Raw genomic sequence first — 23,029 nt, forward strand, 5'->3', positions numbered from 1 at the left:
GGTGGCTCAGTGGTTGAGTGTCTGCCTTTGGCCCAGGGTGTGATCCCGGAGTCCCAGAATTGAGTCCCACATCTGGCTCCCTGCATGAAGCCTGCTTCTCCCTCTATGTTTCGGACTCTCTCTCTCTTCTGACTCTCTCTCTCTCTGTCTCTCATAAATAAATAAATAAGATCTTTTTTTTCTTTTTTTTTTTAATTTTTTTTTTTTTTTATTTGTGATAGTCACAGAGAGAGAGAGAGAGAGAGAGGCAGAGACACAGGCAGAGGGAGAAGCAGGCTCCATGCACCGGGAGCCCGACGTGGGATTCGATCCCAGGTCTCCAGGATCGCGCCCTGGGCCAAAGGCAGGCGCCAAACTGCTGCGCCACCCAGGGATCCCAGTAAATAAAATCTTAAAGAAAAAAAATGTAACATTTGCCCTAACTGTTGAAATATCATATATCTCAGGCCATGACTAAAAAAGAAAATGACACTATACTGAGTGATCAATTTAAAAATCAAAATTCTTTGAGAGGGAAAAACAAAACAACCAAAGTCATATTATCCAATTGAATAGATTCTACTCACTTGGCTTCACACCAGCACATAGTGATGTTTACCCAAGTACCTACAGTCAAGAGGAATTCAAATATTGACAGAAGAAAAAAAACTTCACTTTCCACAAAATAACAAAACTATCATTTTTAATTTCTTTGAACTTCCCCTGGAAATCCTGCTTGAGTCTTACAAGAAGGATTTCTCCTTAACAGAAAATAATGCTCCCAGTTTCCTGCACATAACTGTACCACATAGGAAAGAAACTGTCACAGTAACTTCATCCTCCAGAAATAAAATCTGATCAGCTCAATGTAAGAGGTCAGACTTTTTTAAAAAATTTATTTATAAAAAAAAAAAAAAAATTTATTTATTCACGAGAGACACGGGGGGGGGGGGGGGGCGCGGGCGGGGACAGAGACACAGGTAAAAGGAGAAGCAGGCTTCCTGCGGGGAGCCTGATGTGGGACTCGATCCCCAGACCCCAGGATCAGAACCTGAGCTGAAGGCAGATCTTCACTACTAAGCCATCCAAGTATCCCAAAAGGTCAGACTTCTGATAAACCTCTGCATCTGCTAAAAGACTTTGATTCTTGCATATACCTTGTATGTTTCAGAAATACACCATCTCCAAATAATAGCAAGTAACATTTTATCAAGGGCCTACTAAATGTCAGGCCCTAGGTAATACTTTTCTAAACATGACATTTTATAATCGAAACCAGCCCCAAAAATCTGATACTATTATCAGCACTAGCCTTTATTTTATTGATGAAGATAGTGAAGCTGGAAAGAAATTATTTGTCCATTGTCAAAAGTGCTAGGAAACAATAGAGTCCAGATGTGGATGCAGATAACTGCCTCTTAGGGACCTGTTCATTTTGCTACAGCAGTCTGATTTTCCATGGTTTGGTGGTACTTTTTCCTTCCTTTAAATTTTTTCCTGTTAGAGACTAGATAAATTTTTTTCTCTGACTTTGAAAAGAACTAATTTCCAAGATCACAAGAACATGGACAGTATAATTTCGCAAACGATGAAAATAGATTTCTGGATGTGACCAAGTGTATACAGTCTAAATTATGCATGGAACTTCTAAAAATAGCTAGATATTATTTATTAGGCTTAAATGCTTCAGAAAAAGTAGAAAAACTATGATTTCTTTTAAAAAGTTACTGAAGTATGAACAATTTAGTCTGATTTGGAGAAATACAGTATTTATTAAGAGACTACAGTTTCCATTGTGTCAATGATCTGTGCCAATATTATAATGTTATTTGTAAGAATTTATAATTTTTTAAAAGATTTTATTTATTTGAGAGAGAGTGGGAGTACAAGTGGGGGGGAGGGGTAGAAGAAGAAGTAGACTTCCTGAGAGCCAGATGGGGTACTCAATCCCAGTACCTTGGGATCATGACCCGAGCCAACGGCAGACACCTAACTGACTGAGCCACCTAGGGGCCTAGAATTTATAATATCTTTAAAAAAAATGCATCTCTACATTATCACATGTGAATGTGAAAGCCCTTAGTAAGTGGTAGAGCAAAATTATCATTAATGTTATATTAAAGCATTCATTCTGCCTTAAAATAGTTCCTAGGGGTGCCTGGGTAGCTCAGTCAGTTAAGCATTCGCTTTTGGCTCAGGTCATAATCCCAGGGTCCTGGGATCAAGCCCTGAGTTGGGGGGGGCTCAGGTCCCTGCTCAGCTGGAAGCTTGCTTTTCCTCCTCCCCCTCCCCCCAATGTGCTCGCTCTCAATCTCTCAAATACATAAAAAATTTAAAATTAATTAAATAAAGTAGTTCTGGAGGGTGAGGGTGAATGGGTGATGGGCACTGAGGGGGGCACTTGACGGGATAAGCACTGGGTGTTATTCTGTATGTTGGCAAATTGAACACCAATAAAAAATAAATTTATTATTTAAAAAAATTAAGTAGTTCTTAAACATTTATAATTACCTTTTATTTTCTTTAAAAAAAAAAAAAATCCTAGGATCATGACCTGAGCCAAAGGCAGATGCTCAATTAACTGAGCCACCCAGCAGTTCTTAAATGAGAGTTTTATTTATTTTTTTAAAAAGATTTTATTTTATTTATTCATGAGAGACAGAGAGAGAGACACAGAGGGAGAAGCAGGCTCCACACGGAGGCAGACACAAGACTGGATCTCAGGACTCCAGGATCATGTCCTGGGCTGAAGGCAGGTGCTAAACTGCTGAGCCACCCAGGCATTCCCCTAAATGAGAGTTTTAAATGACAAAATGCTCAACACAGAGTAGTATTCAATTATTGTTAGTTCTCTTCCCTTTAGAGAGGTTTTTTTTCTCTCTCTCTCTCTATAAGAGTCAGACAGATGTCTAAGTTTGCTGGTGGATAAGGCCTATATAGGAACAAGGACTGCACTGACCAAAACATAATTAGAAATCACTTGGGTTCTTAGTAGGTTTGGGATTAGTCTTTTGTTATTCCTTCAGTCATGCTTTTTAAAATCATTCAATAACAATATAATTCATTCAAAGAATCACTGAGCACCTATGTGGCAGCAAGCCAAGCACAAAAATGCCTTAAACCTCATAAGGAGATCACAGTCTCGTAGTAGGGACAAACCTTACACATATAACATATGGTGTTCTACATATAGTGTTCTAAGTGCTATGATAAAGAAAAGCCCAGGATTAAGGAAGTCCAAAGTAAAAGCACTTAACCTGGTAGGGGAAGACAACTTGGAGGAGGAACACCTGAGATGAGACCTGAAAGATACATAGAATTTATAGAAAAGAAAAAGATAAGGAGCTTTTCAGGCACAAGAAATAGTAAGGGCAAGAGTACTGCCAGAAGAGACCAAATCATATATTCAAGAAACCATATATGCAATGTGGCTGGAGCTCCAGGGAAACAGAGAAGTCTGAAAAGGCAGGGAGAGATTTCCTTTGTCAAGATCAAGCTGTGAAACTCATTCCAACCCTATGCAGTAATTCACTCAACTTGTATAAAGAGGGTTACTTCAGTCCCATTTGAGAGTCTAACGTGCTAGTTTGTCCTCAACCTAAATAGCTTTTAAAAAAAAAAGAACATACAACATACTTGGTTTTATGATGGGTATGTGAGCTCCAAACACTAATTACTTTCCATCAAACAGTCAGGAAATGCTGCTGCTTGAGAAACCAAAAAGTTATCTGAACTGGGTAATTACTGAAATATGTATAGCTCCTCAAGATGTCCAAACTTCTCTGGCAGACTCTTACTTTGTTGACTCATAGGTTAAGTACATAGCAGGCCCTCAATAAACACTTAATTAAATTACAGTAAGAGAGAAAGAGAGAGACCTTTAATGTATTCTTTATTAAAGGGCCAAGTGAAATGAAGACTTAAAAAAAAAAATTCCCTATCATTTTTTTCCCTTTCACGGGAATTTGGTCAGCATATTTCTTAAGTATCTTGTTTTCAGATCAGACTATTTTTAGTTGAGAAAAGCTCTGAGAACTGGAAGTCTCTGGGCAGCCCAGGTGGCTCAGCGGTTTAGCGCCTGCCTTCGGCCCAGGGCCTGATCCTGGAGTCCCAGGATCGAGTCCCACGTCAGGCTCCCTGCATGGAGCCTGCTTCTCCAACTCTGCCTGTGTCTCTGCGCCTCTCTCTCTCTCTCTCTTTCTCTCTCTGTATCTCTCATGAATAAATAAAATCTTTAAAAATATATATTTAAAAAAAAGAACTGGAAGTCTGTATTTTATTGATAAATTATTACATTCTGACATTAAGTCTCCAAGTTAGTTCCATGCAGAGGCAGCAGACAAGCATAGTAAGCTTCAGTAAAAGTCATGGTTCATTCATGATTCACTGTCAATAAATACTGTTGAGAATATAAAACAGCATGATCAAGGAAAAAATTCAGAATGGATGAAGCAGAGAGTGTATCTAGTTTGGGAGCTATTAGGAAATGATGTAGCTTAGGAAATAGTTTATTAGGGCCAAACAGTAAAAGCCATGTCAGGTTAAAGCATTCTAAAGAGTCAGGGCATCAAGTTCTCAAGTAAAGTCAAATTTGCATTTAGCCACTGAGTGGAAGATGAATTCGAGGTGGGTGAGACTAGAGGCAAGGGGGCCATGTGGGCTGTTGCAGTCATTCAAATTAAAAAGATGATGGTTTTGACCACAGTGGTGGCAACATAGATGTCACTTGCTATAACATGGATGAACCTGGAGGACATTATGCTAAGTGAAATAAGTCAGTCACAAAAAGACAAATACTGTATGATTCCACTTATATGGGTTATCTAAAGTAGTCAAATTCATAGGAACAGAAAGTGGAATAGTGGTGACCAGGGGCTGGAAGAAGGGAAAATGGGGAGTTGTTTAATGGGTACAGGGTTTCCATTTTCCAAGATGAAAAAGTTCCTCTTCTTCTTCTTCTTCTTTTCTCCTCCTCCCCCTCCTTCTCCTTCTTTCTTTTTCAGATTTTATTTATTTATTTGATAGTGAGTGGGAGAGAGAACATGAGCAGGGGAAGGGCAGCAGGAGAGGGAAAAGCAGACTCTCTACTGGGCAGGGAGCCCAACATGGGGGCTTGATCTTGAGACTCAGGATCATGACCCAAGCCAAAGGTAGACCCTTAACCAACTGAGCCACCCAGGTGCCCCCAAGATGACAAAGTTCTTACATGCTATTGATTAACATTATAAATATACTTAACACTACTGAACTGTACATTTTAAAAAGGTTAAGATGGTAAATTTTATGTGTTTTTTACCACAATTTTTTAAAAAAATGCAAAGGGGAGACTAAGATTTTTTTGTTATATTTGGTTTGGTTTAACTCTTTGCTCTATTCAACCTCTGAACAATGTCTCTTGCTATTTTACCAAACGGTAAAATGAATATGGCTAAATACAATCTGATCTGTAGGGCAACAACATTCTGCATGGCCCCAAATATCTTACCTTATTACTTGTCATGCTACTTAACATTTTCCTCCATCAATGTCATAGGTTTTTTTAAAGCTTGCCCTAAAATATTATTGAAAAATCACTTAAAATATAAGAAGTAGTACACAGAATAAAAAATGAAACCTTACAACTCTACTCCTGAGAGAGTAAGAAGAGAGAACATAAAGGTTCCACATAAAAGAATAATTTAAAATGAAAATGTTCAACACCAATCATATCTTGGTGGCAAGGAAAATAGATTTACAATCCTAAGGAGGCAAGATAAAGTACAGTATTTCAAAGCTAGAACCTCAGAGATGTTTAAAATCTCCCTGCTATATAAAAAAAAATTTCCCCACTATAACTTTCAGAAATCTCTGTGAAGATAGAAATCTGAAGAGTGTTGAGTCTCAGCAAATGGAATTAAAGAAAAAATCAAAGGCTTAAATAAACATCAATTAGACAAGAATCATCTGTTTTCAGACAAGAAGGCCATCTCATACATATATCAAGTTTCTGTATGATGACAACATGAAAAAGTAAGAAAAGCAAGGGTCACAACTAATCAGCAAACTATATGAGGATTAAGGATGAGAAACAAGATTGGGAGCTGGGCTTTGTCCTCTGAGATTTACCTCATCACTAGAATATCTACCTCAGTACTGCTTCTCACCAAATATTACATGATGGTTAAGAGCTTGGGGTCTGGAGTCAGGCAAACCTACATTCAGATCCTAATTCTGTCTTCCTTAGCTATCTGACTCCAAGCCAAGTGACCTTCTCCACCTTTGAGAATATTAGTAATTACCTACAGAACTACTGTGAACAATTAATGGTAACACAAGTAAACTACTTATCACAATGCCTGATCCATAGGAAGTACTCCATAAATGTGAACGGATATTACCTATAAAATGGAACCAATGCACACATCCAGAAGATTAAAAAGAAGTAAAATGACATGTATAATGCCTAGCTATACAGGAAGAAATCAAATGGTAGATATGTAGATATTATCCTCTTCTACTTTTAGGGAATTCTGTATCATTCAGTGTCAAGCTGAGTATGAAGTGACACAGTGCACTGATTAAGAACACAATGGGTTTGGAACTCCTGAATTCAACTTCTAACTCTGCTACTTATTAGCTATGATATTGGGCAAGGTATTTACCTCACTATACCTTCCTATTTTCTTTCCTTTTCCTTTATTTCCTTCCTTCCTTTCTCTCTCTCTCTCTCTCTTTCTCCATGCTCCATACCCAGTGTGGAACCCAGTGCAGGGTTTGAACTCATGACCTGAGCTGAGATCAAGAGTCAGATGCTTAACCAAGAGTCACCCAGGCATACCCCACCTTTCTGTTTTCATCTGTAAAATGGAAAAAATAATAAGTACCTATCTTACTGGGTTGTCATGAAGATTAGACAACCCTTCATTTAAGTACTTTATATACAAAGCCCTAAAAATAAAATCTGGAACATAAGTACTATATACGTATTACCATTTCTTATTTTAATAGTACACGTTTTGTCTGAGACTGGTGTCCATCATGAAGTGAGAAATTTAGTTTGGATGAAAGTAATTTAATATTCTTTTTATGGTTAAGAGAAGCCCAATGGAAATACTCTTAACCTCAAAAATTGTGTGTGTGTGTGTGGGGGAGGCTAAAAGAAAAAGAAGTTAAAACAGAGGAACTTCATCATTACTAAATAAACGTGACCTCATCTATCCAGAAATAATTATGGAAAAAAAAGTGCTTTCTGGTTCTGCCCTAATTATGCAAAAATTCAGATGAAGGCAGGCTACTTTCCACAGAAAGAAAGAAATCATTTTTCCTAGTCTTACTTAGAGCAGCCTGATAACCAACACAACTAGAAGGACTGATGCAACTGCACATCATTTTTATAGAAAGGAAACATCACGTAGAACAGAATAACCAATTTTGTAAGCCTTCTTAGAAATGTCTTTCTGGGGATGCCTGGGTGGCTCAGAGGTTGAGCATCTGCCTTGGGCTCAGGGTCTGATCCTGGAGTTCCAGGATCGAGTCCCACATCGGGCTCCCTGTGAGGAGCCTGCTTCTCCCCCTGCCTATGTCTCTGCCTTCTCTCTCTGTGTCTCTCATGAATAAATAAATAAAATCTTTAAAAAAAAATGCCTTTCTGGGATACGAAGGCTCAGTGGTTGAGCGTCTTTTGGCTTAGGGCATGATCCTGGGGTTCGAGGATCAAGTCTCGCATCAGGCTCCCTGTGGGTGCCTGCTTCTCCCTCTGCCTATGTCTCTGCCTCTGTCTCTGTGTCTCTCATGAAGAAATAAATTTAAAAAGCTTAAGAAAAAAAAAAAAAGAAATGTCTTTCTGTATTATACTAGCATTTTCTTTTCATACCCCACAAATCTTCATCCCTGGACAAGTCAGGAGAGGTATCCAAAGGGAAAAATGAAGCAAGTAAGCATACTTTAGAATTAGAAGGGAAAAAAAAAAAGGAAAAAAAAAAAAAAAGAAGAAAAAAAAAAAGGAAAAAAAAAATAAAAAGAAAAAGAGAAAAAAAAAAAAAAAAGAATTAGAAGGGAAATTCTAGGGATCCCTGGGTGGCGCAGCGGTTTGGCGCCTGCCTTTGGCCTAGGGCGCGATCCTGGAGACCCGGGATCGAATTCCACATCGGGCTCCCGGTGCATGGAGCCTGCTTCTCCCTCTGCCTGTGTCTCTGCCTCTCTCTCTCTCTCTCTCTGTGACTATCATAAATAAATAAAAAAATTTTTTAAAAAAAAAGAAGGGAAATTCTATACTTATTCTTAGAAGGTCATGAAGTCAATCCTATGGATTGGTATCTGTAGCTAACTTACGAAGTGAACAAAATAAAATAAATAAATAGAAAGAAAAGAAAAGAAAAGAAGAGAAGAGAAGAGAAGAGAAGAGAAGAGAAGAGAAAGAAAGAAAGAAAGAAAGAAAGAAAGAAAGAAAGAAAGAAAGAAAGAAAGAAAGAAAGAAAGAAAGAAAGAAAACAAAATACTAAACGGCATCAACAACAAATAAAATTGATGAACTGTAATTTATCGACTTAAGAGTCTATGCCTACAAGGCTACAGGTGTTTTGAAAAAAGATCTTATTCATCACCAGCCTTTAGTACATAACCTGGTACACATGAAAGGTGTTCAATAAATGGTTATTAGATATAGTCAGTGAGCACCTCCCCTCTTGCGCAAGGTACTATGTTAGGTGCCAGAGAGCTCATAATGGTTCACTTATGTTGATGCCAAATGTTTGAGACTATTTAAAAATTAAATGAGGCCAGATTTGGTTAAGAAGCTGCAGCTGCAGTTGCACCTGCTCTCATCTCAGAATTATTCCCATAGCAAGGCTAGCCTCTTCTGCGTGCCTGCTGAAGCAACAAATATTTCTCTCAAATGACGGGCAGTCACCTCATAGGCAGCTTTGATATGGTATTCTTTCTGCTCAGCAAAGGAGGCAAACTCCAGAATCTTTGGTCATAAAAATGTGATGGTTAGCAAAAGCAAGTGCTGAGTAAGCTTGGTACACTTCCAAATGAAGACTTGCCATCTAAAATTCAGAACTGAGGATGCCAGACAGAAGAACATCTGGATTTGCTCCTCTGGCTTTGAGCTTTCTCTAGGAGATGCCAGGAAAAAGTATGTGCTGCCACTATGTGCATGTGCAATTGCATACTCAAATACTGTATTTTTAGATAAGAGTCCAAGACTTGGCAAATGGATGGAATGTAGCACATGGGTCTTCCTGAATAGAGAATCATGCAAAGGAAGGGTTTCCTTGCAAAATATAAACTAGGCAAGATGTGTATTGCCCCTCTGTGTCACATTTTGGAAGAATCTACCCAAGAGAATAAATACTTGGGAATTAGTCTGAGGGGTACAGATGCACTCCCTCATTAAGTACCTCTCATGAAGTACATGAGAGGCAAAAGAGCATCATTACCTCAAAACCACTAAGTTTATCAAACAATAACTCTTTATTTCCCCACCCCAAAGAGATAAATATATGTGATAATACTTTGGTGCATACAGAAAAAAATACTGAGCTGCGGACTCTTGCAGACAGACGGTGTTGATACTAAACAGTGTGAGTTTTGGCAGCTGCACTATGTACTCTTTCAAATTCTTACATCATTACTCTGGTAAGGGCCCTGTACCAAGTTGGCAAGGGTTCTAATGTGGTTTGGAGAGAGAATTTCTTGCCTTTTTAAAAAAGATGACGTACAAATAGCCTTTTTTCATACAACAAGAAAATGAAAATATTTACTCCAGATTTTGTTTTAAAGGACAAAGCCATATTATATTCCTAAGTTATTAATAAAGTGTTGGAAATAATTCTGAGATTTTAAAGACCATTCAATACAAGCTCTAAAAAGACTTCTAAAACAGTACATGAATGTCTCTTAAAATAGAATGATCTATTTGTGGCAATAGAGTCAGTTATAAAGAATGATAATTATCTTCATACTTATACTGCAATTGGCAGCTTAGGTATCTTTTGCAGGCCAAGAATGGGAAGCCCTCCTTAACTTCATCCATGAGAACTTGTATAAGTTACTTGACCTCAGATTCTTTGGGTCCTCAAATGCAAAATGAAATAATATTACTCTACAAGATAGTTCTCACAATATCAAGTAATACTCAGTAAGTATTAGGTAGGCTTATGAAAGACAGAACCTTTAAAATTGGTGTTTAGGGCAGCCCGGGTGGCTCAGTGGCTTAGCGCCACCTTCAGTCCCGAGTGTGGTCCTGGAGACCTGGGATCGAGTCCCACATCAGGCTCCCTGCATGGAATGGAGCCTGCTTCTCCCTCTGCCTGTGTCTATGACTGCTTCTCTCTTTCTCTCTCTCTCTCTGTGTGTGTGTGTATCTCATGAATAAATAAATAAAATTTAAAAAAAAAGAAAAAAGAAATTGAAAAAATAAAATAAAATAAAATAATAAAAATAAATTAAAAAATAAAATAATAAAATAAAATTAAAATAAAATAAATAAAATTAAATAAATAAAATTAAATAAAATAAAAAATAAAAATAATAAAATAAAATAATAAAATAAATAAAATAATAAATAAAATAAAATAATAAAATAAAATAAATAAAATAAAATAAAAAATAAAATTAAAATAAATAAAATAAATAAAATAAAAAATAAAATAAAATAATAATAAAATAAATAAATTAAAAAATAAAATAAATAAAATAAAATAAAATAAAATAAAATAAAATAAAATAAAATAAAATAAAATAAAAGTGTTTAGGGGGCAGCCCGGGTGGCTCAGCAGTTTAGCACCGCCTTCAGTCCAGGGCCTGATCCTGGGGACCTGGGATTGAGTCCCGCGTCGGGCTCCCTGCATGGAGCCTACTTCTCCCTCTGCCTGTGTTTCTGCCTCTCTCTCTATGTCTCTCATGAATAAGCAAATAAAATCTTTAAAAAAAAAAGTTTAAAAATAAAATAAAATTGGTGTTTAGGGATGCCTGGGTGGCTCAGTGGGTGTCTGCCTTTGGCTCAGGGTGTGATCCCGGAGTCCTAGGATCAAGTCTCACATTGGGCTCCCTGCATGGAGCCGGCTTCTCCCTCTGCCTCTGTGTCTCTCTCATGAATAAATAAATAAAATCTTTTTAAAATAATAATAATAAATAAATAAAAATAAATTAAATTGGTATTTAATTAGAACTACCATACACGTAAAAGAGCTAAGTGGTCTAGCTCTTCTCTAGTAAAATTCAAGAATGGAAAAACATTATATATAAGTTATTTTAAGATCAAGATTGGGTTTCTCCTCTTTAAACAAGTGATATCAGAAAAACAAGACTTCATTCTCTAAACTTCTCCAGTAACATCCAAGGACAAAATCCCACACCTTTAAAATAACAGGTTAAAGAAGAAAAGAGAAAAAAAACCTTTAACACTCATAAGTGAGGTATAATTTGACATGTTTATAATGACAGGATTTTCTTTCATTTTTATCACTGTTTTCATTAAAACTAATAATAGTAAAATGAATCCTCACTCATAGTCATAATCAAGATTTTGCCACATATACTTCAGATATGATGACAACTATTTTATTTTTTGAGGTATAATTCATATATATATGGTAAGGTAAACAATCAAGTTTAAGTCTGATGAATTTTTACATATATATGCATAACACATACCCAGCACTCAAAACAAATTAGAGAATATTTATAGCAGCTCACAAGATTCCTTCATGTGACCTTTCTCCCCTGAAAGTGTCTATTATTCTGAACTCACATAGCATTATTTTGTTAGGTTTTCCTTTACCACTAATAATCAGATATAGCCTTTACTTTTCTGTTTTCCTGAATAAATTGCCAGCGTCTATTTCAATTACACACCCCATTAAAAAGCAGTTTATATAAGACTCTTAATACCAGTAGTAATAGTAAAAATAAGCAAAACACCTAAAAAACACAGTAAAAAAAAAAGTCCACATATTTAGACTACAAATAAGCCCTCCCAACGTTCTTAAAGGAGCAGGAAAGCGGAGAATGGTAGCACAGAAGAGACCAATGGGAAAAGTAGACTTCACTTTGATTTAAACTAAAAAAAAAAAAAGCACTAATTTTTTGTAAACAATAAATATTGTGATCAGTATACGCGTCTAAACCATATTTAAGATAATATTCAACTGAAAATCTAAAATAAACCCTTAATATGTTAATTTTTATTGCTTGTCAGTGTCTGAATAAATCCCACTCCAAAGACATTTTCTTTAGAGTTTACAACCATTTTAAGGCCACGCTCTCATGCCTGAAAGCTGACAGTTCCCCTAAATGAGCCACAATCCTACAGTCTTAGCCCCAGTATACATACATGAATTTGAAAAGTGTCCTAATCAGCAGCTTTTTCATGGAGTAACGTTAACTGTAGAATTTAGTATTTGAATCAAACAACACAACCTAGTTGATCTGATATATTCAACAATATATACCACTGTTCAATTAACATGTTCATGTGACTGGACAACATAGGACTATAAATTATTTTTGTACATGGAAAACAGTGGAGTGGAGTGGAATAGAATATCTATGTATAGTGACAAATGCAATAACAACTATCTTATCAGAAGGATTGTTGGGAGCATTAATTAAGATAACACAAAGAAAGGGTGTTACTTTTCTCACCTCCTCAGCAGTTCTTATCCCTTCAGACCTACATGGACTAAGCTGTGATCTGACAGAAATGCCCTCTCCTCACCTCCATATCCTGAAGCAGCACAAATAAAGATTCTATTACTAACAGCCAAAACAAAACTTTCACAAATTCATTTGTGAACCAAATTATCTCTGAAAGAGTTAAGAAGTAAGCTTTGGGATAAATTCCTTTCATGAGTCTGCTTTCATATAACCTAGTTAAGACACCACTGCAGAAACAAAACTTTGAGAAGGTGGTAAGAAAGCCCCAAAGGGAAGAGCTCTAGCCTTAAAGAACTTCCTAGAAACAAAAGATATGCTGAGGGCATTATCAGGAAGCAAAAGTACCCAAATTCATGTGGGCTTACCAAGAAATGACCACCACTCTCCTTCCTACACCTAAATCTCAAGTTTCCACTCAGGATGCTAGCTAAGCATTTATGGTTAGTCCTTTATACAGATGTTACTCTTCAAATAATCTTTTTATAGAGACTATACAAAATAGAGCAATTATTATAACTGCTTCTGATCACTGTTTATTTTGAAGACAGAAATAATCACCTGCCAGTTACTGATTTTACAGCAACTGACAGCTTATAGAGGATGCTTTGATTTCCAAATTGATTTTTTTAAGCTGCAAACTGACTCCTATCTTTAAAGAAAGGAGTGAGCTAGACTTTTATAACTTTCTTCCATGTGCTTTGATCTAAAAAATAAATATATCAACTCAAGTAAGCACCTCCCCCCCATCCTCTTGTAGAGTCATCTCTAAGGAGTCAAAAAGGGTACTACTTAATCAACAATAATATGAACAAAATGTTCACATTTTTCATTGATTTTTCTAACTTAGGAGTTGGAAACATTTGACACACACCCCCTCAAAATAGATACACAATGAAACTTTTAGAATAGATAGATTACAGGGTTATTCACATCTCAAAAGGAAATCCTGCATGGATTTAAAAATCAGTATACTTAAATAAAAATAAAAAAATAAAAATCAGTATACTTAAATTATGTCATTTATGTACTCTTCAGGTATACAATGAAAAAGCAAGGGATATGCACTTACAGTTTAATATAAACACTTATCAAGTGCCTGATATATTGTATATCTAAACAAAATGGCTATTTTCACTGAGTTTATATTAAAGTAGAAAAGCTTTGCACACAATTCTAAAATAAGGTACATCATGAGACATGCTATAGAACCAAGGACGAAGGAATAGATGTAGGGGAGAAATCTGGGAAGGCGTTACAAAGAATCTGGCATTGGGAAAATAATTAATTCTACTCAATCTAGCCCATGTTGTTTTCACTCCTCTGAGCAAATCATACTCCTATTAGAGTCTCATTCGTCATACAGAAAGTGAGGATTATACCAAATACCTGGCAGACTTCTGAGAAAATTAAATGTGGATGATTTATGTATTTATGTAAAACTTATATATACTATCTATATATATACATATCTATATGCAAATAAATATTTTAATCTACTTACATATAAATATATACACTTAAGTATATATAATATATATTCACATGATTTATACATATATTAAATATACATAGATTTATTTTATTTAAAGATTTTATTTATTTATTCATAGAGACACAGAGAGAGAGAGAGGGGCAGAGGCACAGGCAGAGGGAGAAGCAGGCTCCATGCAGGGAGCCTGACGTGGGACTCAATCCAGGGTCCCCAGGATCAAACCCAGGGCTGCAGGCAGCACCAAACTGTTGCGCCACCAGGGCTACCCAAATATACATAGATTTATATATAAATATGTGTGTTTACATATACAAGTCACAGTGCCTACACTGAAAGGATGCTCAAGAGAAGGTAGTTATTACAAATGCTTACTAAAAGCTTAATCCGGCACCCCGGTGGCACAGCGGTTCAGCGCCACCTGCAGCCCAGGGCGTGATCCTGGAGACTCTGGATCGAGTCCCACTTCGGGCTCCCTGCATGGAGCCTGCTTCTCCCTCTGCCTGTGTCTCTGCCTCTCATTCTCTTTCTGCGTCTCTATGAATAAAATCTTAAAAAAATAAAAATAAAAAATAAAAGCTTAATCCTATGTCAGACTAATAGTGCCTCTGTGTCTACACACCGTGATATGCTTTTATTTTAACTTTTATTTTATTTTAAAGTTTAACTGCTTTTATTTTCCAAAGATCATAAAAAAGAACAAATGCCATGTGATTTACTTCTTATCCCCCCACAAGGAGAATAAAACATACATAGCAATAATACTGTAGAATCCTTAACAGAGGAATCAGTAAGACTTGGAAAATGTGTGGTATTTACAATGAGAACATAAAAAACTGATTCATAAGATACAGAAGAAAAAAGTTCCTAAATGCAATATTTAGGCAATCTGCATTGACTGAGCAACTTTCACTGAGCTTCCAGTATATGCAAACAGCCTCTTAATACTATGCTAAACCAAAACTAGATCCCAGGGAACATCTTTCCTATAGCCCACCACAGTCTTAACCCTGAAGGGATTAGGGAAGTTTCAACCATTTGCCTAAAGTTTTTGTTTTTGGGTTTTTAGAGAAGGGAGATGGAAGACAGACACCGTGGGGGGTGGGGGAGGGTGGAGAAAGGGGTGGAGGGAGAGAGAATCTTAAGCAGGCTCCATGTCCAACACAGAGCCCCAACTTAGGGCTTGATCTCACAACCCTGAGATCATGACCTGAGCCAAAATCCAGTCAGTCACTTAACTGACCGAGTCACCCAGGCGCTCCATCTAGAGTTTTTTTTTTTTTTTTTTTTTTTTTTTTTTTTATTCATGAGAGACAGAGAGAGAGAGAGAGAAAGAGAGAGAGGCAGAGACACAGGCAGTGGGAGAAGCAGGCTCCATGCCGGAAGCCTGATGTGGGACTTAATCCCCGAACTCCGAGATCACGCCCTGAGCCAAAGGCAGACGCTCAACTGCTGAGCCACCCATGCGTCCCTCCATCTAGAGTTTCTTAATTGGACTCCATAGCCGTGATTCTGAGTGTAATCTACAGATGTCTTCAAAACCCTTTAGAGAGCCCGCAAGGTCAAAACTATTTTTGTACTAATTATAAAAGGACATAATTTGCCGTTTTCACTACGTTGACATTTACAATGATGGTGCAAAGCGAACGTTGGGTTAAACTGCTGGCTTTAGCACTAATCAAAATGTATTGACAGTCATTATTGTATTCACCACCACCACACACTACCAAAAAAAAGCCATTTTAACTTAAGAATGTCCTTGATGAAGCAATAAGATTTACTGATTTTAAATCTCAATGCTTGACTCTGCAACTTTTTAATATTTTGTGTGACAAAATGGAAAATACACTTAAATCACTCCATACTCTGGAGGAAATGCACTTGAAATTACTGTTTGAGTTGTGACATCAACTAGCAAATTTTTTCATGGGCCACCATTTTACTTGAAAAAAGCAACAGAAAATTATGGTGATTCAGACTTGGATGTTTGATAATTATTATCTTGAAAATGAACAAAGCAAGCATGTCATTTTGAGAAAAACAACTGGCAGTATTTGTTGCCAGGGATAAAATTTAAGCCTTTAAACAAAAATTAAAATTTTGGAAAATTTGTATTTGCCACTGTGAGCCTCACAGCTACTCAGAAGGTATTTCCGAGATTAGTGGTAATATTAAGAAAATTGATTTACTGGATTTTATATGATGAAATGTGTCCATATTTAGAAAATCTCGGTAACTTGTTAAACCAGTATTTTCCAAATGACCAAAGCATGAGGTTACAAAATCATTCATGGGTAAAAGACTTAAGCAAAGTATAAGACAGATTAGGAGATTTTAATGGAATAGAGTATGAAAGCTCATTGATATGGTTTCACATTCCGCAGTGCAAATAACCTTTAAGAAACTACCAACTATTGAGATCTGATGTAACATCAAGAAGAAAATACACAATTATCCAAACTATAAAAATTCTCCTTTTCCCATATATATGTATAGAGGCCAGATTTTCTTCATATATTTGAGCCAAAACAATATATTGAAACGGATAGAATGCAGATACAGATATACGCAGATATGAAAATTCAGTTGTCCTTTGTAAAACTAGATATTAAAGAGACTTACAAAAATAATGTCACGTTTCTCAGTAAAGTGGGTTTTTTTTAGGAAGCTATAGATATTTTGTTATTTTTATTTTAAGATGTTATTAATGTTGCTATATAATAGGTTTATTATTTTTACTTTAAATGAATTAATAAATATTTTTAAATTTCTCAACTTAATTTTTAAGATTTTTATTTATCTATTCATGACACACACAGAGAGAGAGGCATAGACATAGGCAGAGGGAGAGACAGGTTCCATGCAGGGAGCCCGATGTGGGACTCGATCCCAGGACTCCAGGATCACGCCCTGAGTCAAAGGCAGATGCTCAACTGCTGAGCTACCCAGGCGTCCCTCAACTTAATTTCTAATACAGTGAAAGGTGATAGGTATATCCCTTATAAGCAAAAGCTCTTGGGAACCACAATAATTTTTATGAATGTCAATTTTTTGTGTGTGACACAAGATCTCAAAGATCCTGATTGTTTTATTTATTTTTTTAAATATTTTATTTATTTATTCATAGAGAGAGGGGCAGAGACACAGACAGAGGGAGAAGCAGACTCTATGCAGTGAGCCCGATGTGGGACTCGATCCCGGGTCTCCAGAATCACACCTCAGGCTGCAGGCAGCGCCAAACCGCTGTGCCACCGGGGCTGCCCGATTGTTTGCTTTAGTTGGTATAAATTTTTTATGATAAAGTATGGAAATTGAAGTAATATATAGCAGAGTCAAGACTTGAATCTGGATCTCCTGATTTATTTATTTATTTATGAGAGACACAGAGACAGAGAGAGGCAGAAACACAGGCAGAGGGAGAAGCAGGCTCCATGCAGGGAGCCTGATGTGGGACTTGATCCTGGGTCTCCAGGATCACACCCTAGGCCGAAGGTGGCGCTAAACTGCTGAGCCATCCAGGCTGCCCTGGATTCTCCTGATTTTAATTTTACCTTTACTCTGCATCAAGATTCCTTTAGTCACTAAGACAATGGGTTAGAGAACTCTTATTGCATTCTTCCCAGTAGGCAGGAAATTCAACCAAATAATTACAATAATAACTGAAATTTGAATGTTACGTGTCACGTATTTTTATACTCCTGCTTTCAATTAGTTCCCACAACAACCCAGTGGTATAAGTACAATTAATTACTTACCTCCATTTTGCAGATGAGAAACAGAGGTTAAACTACTTGCCAAAAATCACACAGCTATTACATGGCAAGGCTGGGATTTGAAAATTAACACTTCTAACAAAACAAAGAGCTATATCAGCAAAAAAGCTTTCTCATAACAGCCAATCAAAACATTTGTATGGTCATCAGCAATGGCATTTATAGAAATAAAGGACCTGAGACTCTGGCCCAGTACACCGTCAGATATAAAGAGAACAAAACACTAGCCTAGAGTATGGCCACATAAATTTAGTTCTACACAGAGAATAGCAAGAAGACAAGCAAATAAGGAAATGTGCTAGATATAACCAGACTCCTTCTCTTCCTTACCCATCCAGCATCTCTACCATCAACAATTAAAAAGAAGTGACAGGAGTCAAGGGTGAAGGATTTGTCACTGACATACAGCTGGGGCAGTGAAAACTCTTGGCAGGTGAGAAGCTATAACTTCTCTTCTATGCAAACAAACCCCCAAGCTGAGTCCTCCTGGCTTTATCACACTAAGCCTTGACAAGAGCCATCATTAGTGTCCAAACTCCACTTTTTCCAGGCTGATGACATGTGTCAGGCCTTGATTCCTGGTGCCCTTGCTGCCTGCCAACTCAGGAAAGGCTTCTGTGATGCCTTTGGCTTTTTTGAAAAACCTCAAGTCATAAGACAGCAGCTGACACCAACTCCCTCCAGAGGATGGACACTTGGCCAGGAGCCCAAGCTGAAGTGGATTTGGAGGTTCTTGATCTTTACTGAAATCATTCCTACCTTCTCACTGGCAATTAAAATAAATTCTTCCCCTGAGAGCAGCCAAAGGTTCTGTAAGCCTCTTCCATCTAGTGGTAGTCACCTTTGATTAGAGAACAGTGTTAAAGTGTAGCAGCACCTGATAAATGTCAGAGCCTGAAGAGCCTTCACAGACTTTTGATCACTTACAGCTATTCCTCATTTCATACCACGGACAGTTTTTATGCCAACACCACTCAGCATCACTTACTTAGTCAAATACTTCAGGCCAGGATGCTAAATTCAAGTCAATGGTCCATTTGCAATAGTTCTGGGTGCATCCCTAAGGCTAAGATGTTTGACCTGCCAGGCAGGTAGACTTCAAGTACTTTTCAGATGGCCAATAGGATAGCAGAAAAATTCTGCAAAAAGCAAGCCTTTTCATTTGGAGAGGCAGTATTGTATAAGTAAACAGCCATGCCCGTGCATGCACCACCACCACCACCCCCGCCCCAACACACACACAGAATCAAGGATTTTGATTCTGACCCACTGTATGACTGCCAGGTCTTCATTTCCATTCTAAATCCATTTCTTCAGGGCGTCTGGGTGGCTCAGTCAGTTAAGTGTCTGCCTTTGGCTCAGGTCATGATTCCAGGGTCCAGGGATGGAGGAGCCCCACCTTGGGCTTCCTGCTCAGCAGGGTGTCTGCTTCTCCCTCTTCCTCTGCCCTTCCCCCTAATGCTCTCTCTTGCTTGTTATCTCTCAAATAAACAAAATCTTTAAAAAATAATAATAATAAATTCATTTCCTCATCTGTTAAAGAGAAATCTAAATCAGAGATTCCCAAATGTCCATGAAATGGCAAATCACAATCCCCTGGGGGCTTCTGAAAAGTATAAAATCCATTCCCAGAGGATCTGATTTATTTAGCTTAGGGCAAAGTCTAGAAATCTGCATTATTAGCAATCCACTTTTCCCAACATCACACTTTTAATTCTGATGCAAAGTCAGACTTGGAAATCACTACTAAATGACCTCTAAGACTCCTGATAGCTTTTAAAGTTATAAAACTATAGATTGAAACTTATTTTCTACTCTTTCATCTCAGGAATTTTCCCCTATCCATGATTAGCATTCCTAACCAAACATCAGGATTGTCCAATTTCAGGTTAGCAATGGAAAAATAACTCTAAAACGAGTAATGTCATGTATTAATAGCTTACCCAACCTATTTCATTTATGAAAGTATGAGGTAGATCTAAACATAGCTTTTCTAGAAAATATACATCCAAAAATAAAACTTTTAGGACATCATACTTTGCAAAGATTCAACTATTTGCTGGAAATAGCCAAGGAAACCAACATTTAAAAAGCATTTTCCCTAGGGGCTCCTGAATGGCTCAGTGGGTTAAGCATCTGGACTTGTTATCAGCACAAGTCTTAATCTCAGGGTTGTGAGTTCAACCCTCGCATTGGGCTCTATGCTGGGTGCGGAGCCTATATACCTACGTACAAGCAAACATACATACATATACATAATAAAAAGCATTTTTTCCTGAAAGTTCAAAATAAAAAGTTATAGAATGAATGTCTAATTACCTATAACTTACAATGTCTTAACATTATAATCTACCTGAAACAATATACTTTATAAGAACAGACATCAAGTTTTTAAAGCATATAAAGTATCATATGATTAAATTTGACCCAATAAACTCAAACAGGACAGTGAAAGAAATACAAATTCTTATATTACTGAAAGTTCATCAGGGTTTCGTCATTATAAAAAAGGAAACATTGAGTCCTTTGATTACTGTTCTAGTTTATTTCATTAACTGGTTATTGCAAAACACATGCCTCTTGGCTCTCAAGGACTTCTAAAATCTCTGCCAACGCTTTTCACATACCACAATAAAATCCAAGATTCTTTCCAGCTTAATGCCCATGAATATGAACTACTGCATGATTTTGATTCCTATTTCTTTTATAACTTTACATTCCCAACTCACTTAATATATTCACTCCTTCAGCTTGGCTGAACAACAATCCTTGGTACAGAGTTACTTAGAAGAGTTGTTCATTGATTACAGATACCCTGTGAATTAATTTACCATGGAAATGTTAAGTTCTGCTTCCTGTGGGTTTGCAAAATAATCTAAAATAGTAAAATCTTAACACATCAAGTCATTGTAACTAGGGGATAGAAAATTCAGGTGGTAATATATGTCATACTTGACATATATTACCTTAAGAATATTTTAATAGATTTTGAAAAGAAATGTCCCATTTGAAAAAAAATACTGTCTTTTGGCAGTAGGCCAATTTGCTATTTCAGTGAGTTAGCCTGGGCACCTCCTCCTGTCTTTCCCACTCATCTAAAATATCTGAAATAACCTGATACAAAGTTGCCATGTCAAAAAGTAAAATGCTGCTGGGGTTCTGGGTGGCTCAGTCCATTAAGTGTCTGTCTTCCGCTCAGGTCCTGATCCCAGGGTTCTGAGATGAAGTCCTACATCAGGCTCCCAGCTCAGCGGGGATTCTGCTTCTTCTCCCTCTGCCCTTCTCCCCTGCTCATGCTCTCTCTCCCTGACACTCACTCTCTCAAATAAAGAAATAAAATCTTAAAGAAAAAAAAGGCAAAACATTCCAAGCTGCAGAGTTTAAATTTCTTTCTACCTCTCAATTATCTGGTAAAACCTCAAGCAGCCTAAACATAAGAATGACCAAAAATTCCATATACAACTGCAATCTTTAGTGTACTTTTTTCCTCCTCCCTAATATCCAAGTAAACACTCTGGATCCAGCAGGCTTTGTAAGCACTGCCGTGAAACAACACATTCTCTCAGCCTAACTTAAGGCTAGAATTAGTAGTCATAGTGCTGGGATCAGATCCAAACCAAATGGTTGCTGGGGAAGTGAGGAGGGGTGTTGCAAAGTATGTTAAATTCATTCAAATATTTGTGTAACTTCTCATCTGGCAATTTCTTTTAGAAATTCTAATTGTATAAGCACAGATTTTTTAATTAATAGTTGGTATCTGCAATTGAGTACAGAACTTGATGAGGCCTAATAACTACTTTTCCAGTGATCATCACTGTCCAGTTATCACTGTTTGATTACATTATAGGTTAGAGCATAGGGAAAGACATGACTACATGATGGTGACAAGCTGCAAAAGTAGCAACATTACACCAATGACAAAACTGGATGGTGAAATCTTGGTCTACAGCTTTGAGAAGTGTCTAAACAGACAGCCACCAGAGATAGTGACTTCCTCTTCTCTCCCATGCTACTAATCCCTCAAATATAATCTTTTATTGAGTCTATGCTTCTTGTTTCTTTCAAGTATATCAAGAGGCCTCAAGAGGACTATGAAAACAATTACTTCTCCAACATGGAGCAATGCGGGTTTCAATATTTTGTAGAATCTCTGGAAAAGGAAAAGAGGTAAGTGAAACAGTAAAGGATAGCATGGTGAATTCTGACAAACTGAAAACCAATCTAAATCAAGAATGAAATTTGTAGTTAAATTTGTAGTTCCTATAACTCTTGGTTAATTTAACTCTTTATGTTTTTTTTAGCCCTTAGACTTTATCCCTGCAAATTCATTTAAAATATGCAGTGTATGCTTCAAACTTGCCTGATGATAAAAACTAAAATTAAGGACTTAAAGCAAATTAAAGGATGAGGATGATGGTGGCCTGCCCTACCATGAAAATTAATGATCTCAAACACAGTGGGAAATACCCCTGTCATTCTAGAAACCTGCCTTTCACTCTGCTCTAGTTTTTCAAGTCTATGAAAAGCATTCTTCTTAGAATGCAATGAATTTAAGCAATGGTATTATGTAAACATCTAATGGCTTGGAGCAGAAGTCAGTATTTTTTTAAAGTCTGAACATCCATCCAAATGGTATAAGGTACCAACATCTCTTCATACTATCAGACCAAGGGGAAAACTGTTTAAATTAAACACATTAAAGAGTTTTTAAACTACTACACAGTAACAGTTGTTTGATTTTTTGTTGTCGTTTGTATACAATTCACTGTCATAACACTGAGAACTCAATAAAGCTGGCTAACTGGAGTGTTGTGACAGAGGGTGAAATAATTAAATTGACATAGAATGTAAACAGTTTACATTCAAACCAAATTTTCAGTGCCTGATTTTTTTTTAAATGTGTACCATTTGGCTCCTTTGAAAATGAATTTGAAGAGAGTCAACCTTTAATATTTAAACTCAAAGCAAATGACAATAACTATCCCTGATTAAAGATTAACCTTAATTCAGCCAGGAGTTCTGCAAGCCTTTCTTCAACTGAGCACTCACTCCTCAATCCCTCCCATAATAAAATCCTACGTTCTGAAACCCTCCATCTCTACTCATATAATTAATTCATTTTCCAGATTTTTAATCAAGGACCTTCAGT

At 36.9% G+C, this 23,029-nt stretch overlaps 1 protein-coding gene and 1 long non-coding RNA gene across 4 annotated transcripts in view; one reads left to right on the plus strand and one right to left on the minus strand.

The window, feature by feature from the left end:
• NR6A1 (nuclear receptor subfamily 6 group A member 1) overlaps window positions 1–23,029 on the minus strand; it is a 223,220-nt gene that overhangs the window by 122,574 nt on the left and 77,617 nt on the right. The window lies entirely within an intron of this gene.
• Window positions 1–23,029, plus strand: part of LOC144285501 (uncharacterized) — a 72,009-nt gene that overhangs the window by 13,360 nt on the left and 35,620 nt on the right. Inside the window, exon 2 of the long non-coding RNA XR_013353763.1 lies at window positions 21,947–22,047. This is a non-coding gene — a long non-coding RNA (uncharacterized LOC144285501). The remainder of the gene's footprint in view (window positions 1–21,946; window positions 22,048–23,029) is intronic.

Source organism: Canis aureus, chromosome 16 (assembly GCF_053574225.1).
Source record: "Canis aureus isolate CA01 chromosome 16, VMU_Caureus_v.1.0, whole genome shotgun sequence".
Lineage (NCBI taxonomy): Eukaryota > Metazoa > Chordata > Mammalia > Carnivora > Canidae > Canis > Canis aureus.